This window comes from Cinclus cinclus, chromosome 5 (genome assembly GCF_963662255.1).
Source record: "Cinclus cinclus chromosome 5, bCinCin1.1, whole genome shotgun sequence".
In the NCBI taxonomy this organism is placed as follows: domain Eukaryota; kingdom Metazoa; phylum Chordata; class Aves; order Passeriformes; family Cinclidae; genus Cinclus; species Cinclus cinclus.
The window spans coordinates 55,413,062-55,420,786 of record NC_085050.1 but is presented as its reverse complement, the minus strand read 5'-3'; positions in this window follow the sequence as shown (position 1 = coordinate 55,420,786).

Here is a 7,725-nt window from a genome sequence, read left to right as displayed (position 1 = left end):
GGTATCACTTAATTCTGTATCTTTTCAGTGAGCTGCAGCTTGCTTTGTGGATGTCAGGAAGAGACACACCAGAAAGGCTAATGACAAAGAAAGAGGTCAAGTGACTGTTTTCCAAGATAATCTTCTAGTCAATAGTAGGAGTTTGGGAGTCACTTCTTATCTGTGAGAAAATAAACTTCATTCTCCTATGAAGTACTCCTTCAAGAATTCCTGCTGGTATGTTTGCCTCCCACTTACAGCATAATCCTTGTCTACATTTTATCTGTTCTTATTATTACTGTAGAAATGGTCATGTAGGATCTTGAATATATTCTAGGGTTTCTGTGGTACCTATCCTCTCAGCTGCTCCCTAAGCATTCCCTTGTCGAAGTGCCTGATGTTTTCTGAGAAGCTGGAGCCCTTTTAGAAACTAATGGGAGCTTTACCCAAGCAAGGACTAAAATTGACCCTTTGTCTTGCAATTAGTTATATCAAGTTGCAATTAACTATGTCAGGCTTCATCTTGTTGATGTCTAGATGTGTGGCAACTGTTAAGTTGCTTTTTGGTGGTGATTAACAGAGTGTTAACCTGTATTATATTAGGAAGTGTTGTATTTGGGGGGTTTAAGATAAAACAGTTCTTGAATCAAGTACCAAATTACTTGTGGGATGTAAAATTCTTTAACTTTTAACATTTGCTTAGGAACCATTAGTATGTTTCTGTCCTCTAGGAATACTGCAATGACAGGACTATCCTGAAAATTGTTTTGATATAGTTCATAAAAATGAATAGCGTTTAAAAAAAAATATCTACCTTTTGTTTATGTTGCAGTTTGTGTAATTGAATTTCTTTTCTACCCATCACTCAGTGTTAAAAACTTAAGGTCATGATAGACTGCTTTACTTACCTCTTCTTATTTAGCACTTGCTACTTTATTAGAGGCTGCTTGTGGCTTTGTCTCTTCTTTTGTTACTGAGGTGCTTCAGCATGAAGTGTTTGTGTGCGTAAATAGCAACTCACTCCATGCTGTTATAACTCAATGGGATGATAGGGATGATGGATTGCTTGCTGAAATGAAATACCAGCTTTATTTACAACCTCCTCTCGAAAGGTTCTGATTAAGATACTTCAGTACAAATCCATTTCTTCAGAGTCTTTACATTCCTCTGTTTGAAATTGCCTTGATATTGCTGTGGGCAGTAAGAACCCGTGTCAGTGCTGATGCAGATCTCTGGTTTAAAGGACTGCATGTATGCATGGACTCCTTAAGCAGGCATGAATCATGTAAGTTTTTGGAACAAGGGGAATGCTGTCTTCTTCACTGCAGAGTGTGTATGAAATATTATTTGGGGATCTAAAGCACAACTGGCTCTCCATGGCTGCAGTAGAGTGACTGTGGCTGCAATGCAGCCAGACAGTTCTGTGGGCTTATGAACATATCGTCCCCCTCCCATGACAATGTGCACAGATCCCATTTCTGCTGTGCATTTGCTATTTCTAACGACTGAATGAGTTCTTAAATGTTAGTGACTGCTTTAAAATGCCTGCTGTTTAAAATGCCTCCCACCAAATTGCTTGTCTGTCACTGTAAAAAAATAGCAGTTACTTCAGCTACTACCAAACCCTTTCTTTCCACATACAAAGACTACATCTCTCCCAGTCTGCACATTCCTCTACAGTGCACAGACTCAGCCAAGAAGGCTAATTCAAAAAATGAGAGGGAAAAGGCATTTCAGGTTACTCTTTTCTTTCACATTTTTAATCCAGACTTTCTCATAGGCTGTTGGGATGGAAACAAACAAGATTAAGGTGGATTCTACTGCATACAGCATCAAGTCTGAGTATTGCTGATAGGAATATATTCTAAAAGGGGAGTCAGCTACCACTGGGTAAAAGACAACATTGTGGCTGGAGAATTACTCTTGGTAAGAGATTGCTCTTACCAACCGATTCTACTGAAGAGAAACTTCTGTGTTGAAAGCAGGGATAGACTCTAAAAGAGATTTACCATTAAACTAATTTCATTTGGTAAGAAAATCTTGAGGATACTGTTAAATTTTGCTATGTGATAGGACATTATGTGTTGGGCAGAGTCTAAGCAACTGGTATCAAACCTAATTAAATTTTCTGAGTCTTTCTGTAGCTCTTTTTACTGTCAGCACCATTAATGATCAGTTTTTCTCAAAGACACTGCCAAGTGACTGATCCAAAAAGATCACGTGCAAACCCCGAGTCTGTTCCTGAAGGTGGTAGAGAGATGGAGCAAGATGCAAACTATTCACATGCTTGGCATCTAAATCCAGGTTCTCTTTCCTGCCAAAGATATAGCTACAGCTCTTGGCTTAGCTTGATAAGTCTAAAGATAAGACAGGTTAAGAACAAAAGAAAGTGTCAGTGCCAAACAGTTATCACAAAATAATTTGCTTTACAATGGTCTCAGTATTTTAGCATTTTTATGGCAAGGGTGTGAGAGCTATTCTGATTAATTATATTGTACAATATATTCCTTGAAAGGTACTTTCCAGTAGATGGTAAAGGATTGGGTCAGATTTGGTTTGTACACTGTATTCTCCCTATGAAGTAAGGAGACTTGAGGAGTACAAAAAAAGCCCCAAACCTCTAAAATTGAGCCTTAGTGAATTCTCATATTTCTGTCTACAGGTCATATCCTGGGGCTGTCATAATCTGTAATACAAAGCCTTTCAGATTTGTACAGCTTGGCCACAGCAGGAAGTTCATAGCCTGAAAGGCAAGAATATTCCCAGTGAGAGCTGTGTATCTGTGCACTGAAACTCTCTAGAGTTTATAGAGATGCCCTTGCATGTTGCCACATTTAAACTCTTATATTTTGCTACTGTTCCTGGGATAAGCAGAATGGTTTTGCAGAGACTGTGCATTAGGAGATTATCCTTTACTTGAAGGGAAAGCAAGCTAGGTTTCTATATAGCAGAGTCCCTAAAGAATGCCCCAAGAAAGGCAATTACAAATACTGCTGGCTTGAAAACTGAGGACACACACCATTTGGGAGGGGTAAACCTGCAGGATTTTTTTCCTCTCAGCCTTACCTGAAGTATGAAGATCTGTTAAGTGAGTCTTGCCTATACAGAGATGTGACGACTGTACAAATGTTTGTAAACCGAGAAAATCTGATACTTGCAATGTGAGACAGTGCCTAGCACAATAAACTTTTAAATTTGAAGGTGGTGAACAATAATTATATGAAAAAGTGCACATTTTTTCAACATGAGAAATATTACGTGCAATTTTGAAAACACCATGAGTTTGGAAAGCAGTTAATTATCAGTAACTATTTTGGGCACAGGTTTGTTCAACTCAGTGTAATATGTTCAGTTTTAAACAGCCTGAGCAACCTATATAATTTACAAGGCAATAGAGAAAAAATTCTAGTCTTTAAGTTCCACAGACATCGTGAACTATTGCAACAGGTGGCTCTAACTAGCCTTGCCAGCAGCTGGAATTCACTAAAACTTTGATTTTGGGATCAACATACACACCACAACTCCACCCACCCCTTCCCTTAAATTTAAAATATTGCTTCAGAAACCCTGGTATAGAAGATATGATGCAAAACATTGGCAAAGCAAAATCTGTATCATTTCTAGGCAGTGAAAAGAGAAAGTTTTGATAAATAAGCATTGACTGAGCATGTTTCTAAGGTGTGAGCTAAACTCTAGAGTTGTAAATTTGAATTTCCTGTGCAGATTAATGCCTACACCCCGTTTCAGAATGGGGCAAACTCAGGTGATGTGTAGCATATCTCTGAAGCCCTCAGCTAGTTATGTGGTGGGAGCTGTTCCAGAAGCTGCAAGACTTCCATAGAGCCTTGCTATAAAATAATCAAGGTCAGAGTTGGGTAATGTTGAACTGAATGCTGCTCAGACTGCTGATAACTGCTGAAAGGGAGCATAAGCAAGAGTGGGAAGGGGATGGAGAATGAGAGGGAATATCTGGGCTCCTTTCACCTCTATTTTCTGTGCATTTTGACTGTAAGCAGCCTTCACATTATTGGATGAATTTCATTAATTTTAACTCTCTTCTTAGGAGGTCAAAACTTTTTTCTATTCCCGATTAAAAGCCTTTCAAGGATCTCATAACTAGATGCTGAATAATCAGGTCATAGGCATTTGTGTGTATGCCTGGAAAACAAATCATGATGAGGTGACTACTGGAAACATTGATATGTGGCAGGATTGGGGTAGTTTTGAGCTGTTTGTCTCTACCTGCTTAACTTCAAAAGGTTAGGCTGAGTTAATTTTGGCTTTTTGCAGGGCTGCTGAGGATACAACTGTGGTCCCCACTGAGGTATTATACTGCTGTAAAGATTAGACTTCATAGTCTGTCTGTACTTGTCAGCAACTGATACCTTTAAAGAATTTCTTTGGAAGATGCTGTTTGTGTTGTTTTGACATAATGTCAATTTTATATAGATATTTATATATTTTTTGCAATGCATCAACACACTCAAAACCAACAACCCACAAAATTTCAGGAAAGTAGGAGGAAAGCTTTTGACATTCCTTTCTAACTCTGAGATAAACTGGGGTATCAGAAGTCTAAGATAGTTATAGATGAAACTTTGCTTGTTTTTGATGGCTTCTCTGCACCAAGTTACGAGAACTTACATAGAATTATCTTCATGTACTATCAGGAACACTTGAAATCTAGAGAAATGAGACAAAGTGTTAGACAGAATGTAAAGTTTCTATCTCAACATTAGGAAAAAAAAAACTAGACTAAAAAGAAAATGTCGTAGAACTTTTAGTTGCATTTAGGATTTATAGCAAGCAGTTGACAATATAACTTTAAGGGCAATGGTATGGATTATGGGGTAACTATGAGCATATGGTCCTGGCTGAAACCTACTGGACACATCTCTGTCATCATTTAGTATAGATTTTCTGTTTTATTTATGACTTTTTTTATTAGTAAGTAGTATAAAATACCCTTTAACAGGACATGTTATCTGCTTTCAGACACAATGTCACTTTCTTAGTTTTGTTCATATGATTTACAAGAAGTCTGCAGAAAAACATTAGTATGCTGGTCCCAAAACAAGAATTTGGTACCAAATATCTGCTCAGACACTTTTCAGTAAATCTGCAGCCATTTGAGAGCCAGAGACAGGATAAAGGTTTGCAAAGAAACTGAGGACCCAGTAATAACACACGAAGCTGCTGGCAGTAGCTTTATTTCCCGATAAGGTACATCTGTCTTCCTTCTGTATCTTTCTACCCCAACTTGGCCTCTCTACATCTTATGAATAAAATGAAGGCTAATGGTTCTCTGATAAAAGAAGCTAAAGGCTTATCAGAAGTAGCTGCATGCATTTAAGATAGTCTCCTTACTGTACAGTAACTTTAAGAAACCTTTAGCCATTGCAGCTTTTTCCAGAGCTGCAGATTTGTTTGTGGTGGCTCTGACCATTCTGGCTGTGCATTCTTTTATTTTAGAAAGAATGAATTAGCTGAAAATGTGTTATAATTTACTTTGGCTGCAGCAATATCCTATTCTCAAAATTTTCAAACAGCATTTCAGCAAGAGTAGGATAATTATTAGCAATGGGGTTAAATGTGGTATTTGGATGCTGCAGAATGAGTTGTTTTCTCACCCTTTAACCATTTCTTCATTGAAAATAAAAGGAATTTTTAAAAGCTGGTAACCTTTATTTATTAATTTATTGATATAGGGTATGATGAGGAAGCTCAAAGTAAAATGGCTTCCAGGTTGCCATGTAGTAGAGATAGGTGTTATGGATTAGCAAGACAAATACTCTATTTTTAAATTTGTTCCCCCCCCCCCCCCCTTTTTTTTTTCAAATTGAAGTTACTAAGTGCATATACCTAATAACATGAAATAATGCTCTCTTGGTATTTCCTGGTATGATGAGCTGATCTATTTTAATTAGCAGTTGCTGATCCAGCTGGGATGAGACTTTAGCTCAACAAATCTAAATCGAGCAGTGCCTGTGATGATGATGGCCCCTGGCCTGTTTAAACTACTTCTCTCTCTGCTGCTGCATGTAGACATACTGTGACAATATTAAATTGAGGGAATTGCTTACAATATCTAGAGCGCTGTATTTTTGGAAATCAGATTGTTTAGTATGTGGTGAAAGAAATACTTGAATGGGTCTATTTTCCAGAATATCTATTATTATGAAATGAAATTTAAAATCAAGGTGGTGTGAGGGACTAATACCTTCCAGGAGCCTGAAGGCATAAGACAAAATAAAAACAAAAATTGAGCTTTTCTACTCAGTTCATTATAACACCATGGGAGATCAGTATCAGGGAAGTTTACAATAGAGTATAATAGAAGCATTACATGAAATTTCAGAGAAGAAAATAATTTCCACTGCCCTCTGCTGACTGCAGGCTGTGCAGTGATGTGACTCAGCTCAGCCGTGTGTAGCTGTGAGAGCTTTGCTCAGAGCCCTGCACTGAGCAGTAGGTGTGAGCCACGTTGTGAATGGAACTGTGAGTGAGTCATACTTGGAGGATAACATTTTGCTCCAGGTGCTGCTATAATATCTAAAAGCTTTCTTTTATGCTCACCTGCAATGAGCCATGATATATTGGCAGATGTGAAAAGCTTTTTCAAGTCCATTTGGACTGCCAGGTTACACACACTACGTAATTTCAGTGTACTGTCCTTGCCCCTCCAATGCTTGAAACTGTGTGAATTTTGGGCTCCTAGAGAGGGACGAAACCCTGCTCTGGACTATTTTGTGTTGCACAATGTCAGCTTTATCCCAGTCATTGAAGGAAAGATGAAAACAAAATAAAACAAAAAACCCCAAAACAAAGAAAGAAAATAAAAAAAAAACAAACGTAGAAGCAAGTTTTGCCCTCTCTTTCCCAGAAGAGCGTGAAAAGACTTTGGAGGGCAAATTAGGGATTTAGTATTACAGCACCTTCAAGCATTTTCTTAACCCCTGGTGGTTTTGAGGTCAAAACAGTCTTTGGGGTCTACCTTAGAATGAAGAGGCTGCAGCTTTCTTTTATGGTCAATGTTATCATTAAACAGGCTTAAGACACACTGTGAGAAGAACACAGCTCCAGCTTGCTTACTGCACTGTGGATTACTTGGGAGCCTCGATTTACCTGTCTAAAGGTTAAATCATTTCCCTGTAACTGTTTGTAGACTGGATCTAGTACCAGGTTAGGACAGTGCTAGTGAAGCAGAAGGTTGTGGCTGGTTCAAGTACTACAAAACAGAGCAAGAAAATAGAGTAATTTTGAGTATTACAAGAATTATATGCCTGTATAGTATTTCAAAGAATTGATTATAACCTTTCTAATGTTATTCTAGTATATTTTTCCTTCAATTTCTGTAACATCTCTGTGCTTTAGTATTCCAGTATTCTCCCTCAGCTTCTGTAGGTCTTCATGCTCTGACTTAAACTGGAAATGTCAATGTGCTAGTTTCCTGTATTACATTCTCTGAAGTAATTTCTTTGGATGTTATGTGCAGGTATTGATGTGGTCAAGCATCAGACACTTTCTACATTTTCTAAATATAAAGGAAGGCAGCACTTCAAGGCTAGGCTACTATTACAGGGCAAGTAATTACTCTGGGTCAGTAGATGTATTTCAGTAAATGCCACTTGGTTAGATCAGGTCCCAGAGGGAGATTAAAAAGAGCAAGACACTTCCCAGGTAAGTCTTTTATCTCTTCCTGGGCTCTGTGCAAAGTGGCTGAATGTTGCTTTGTAGGCTTAGGGT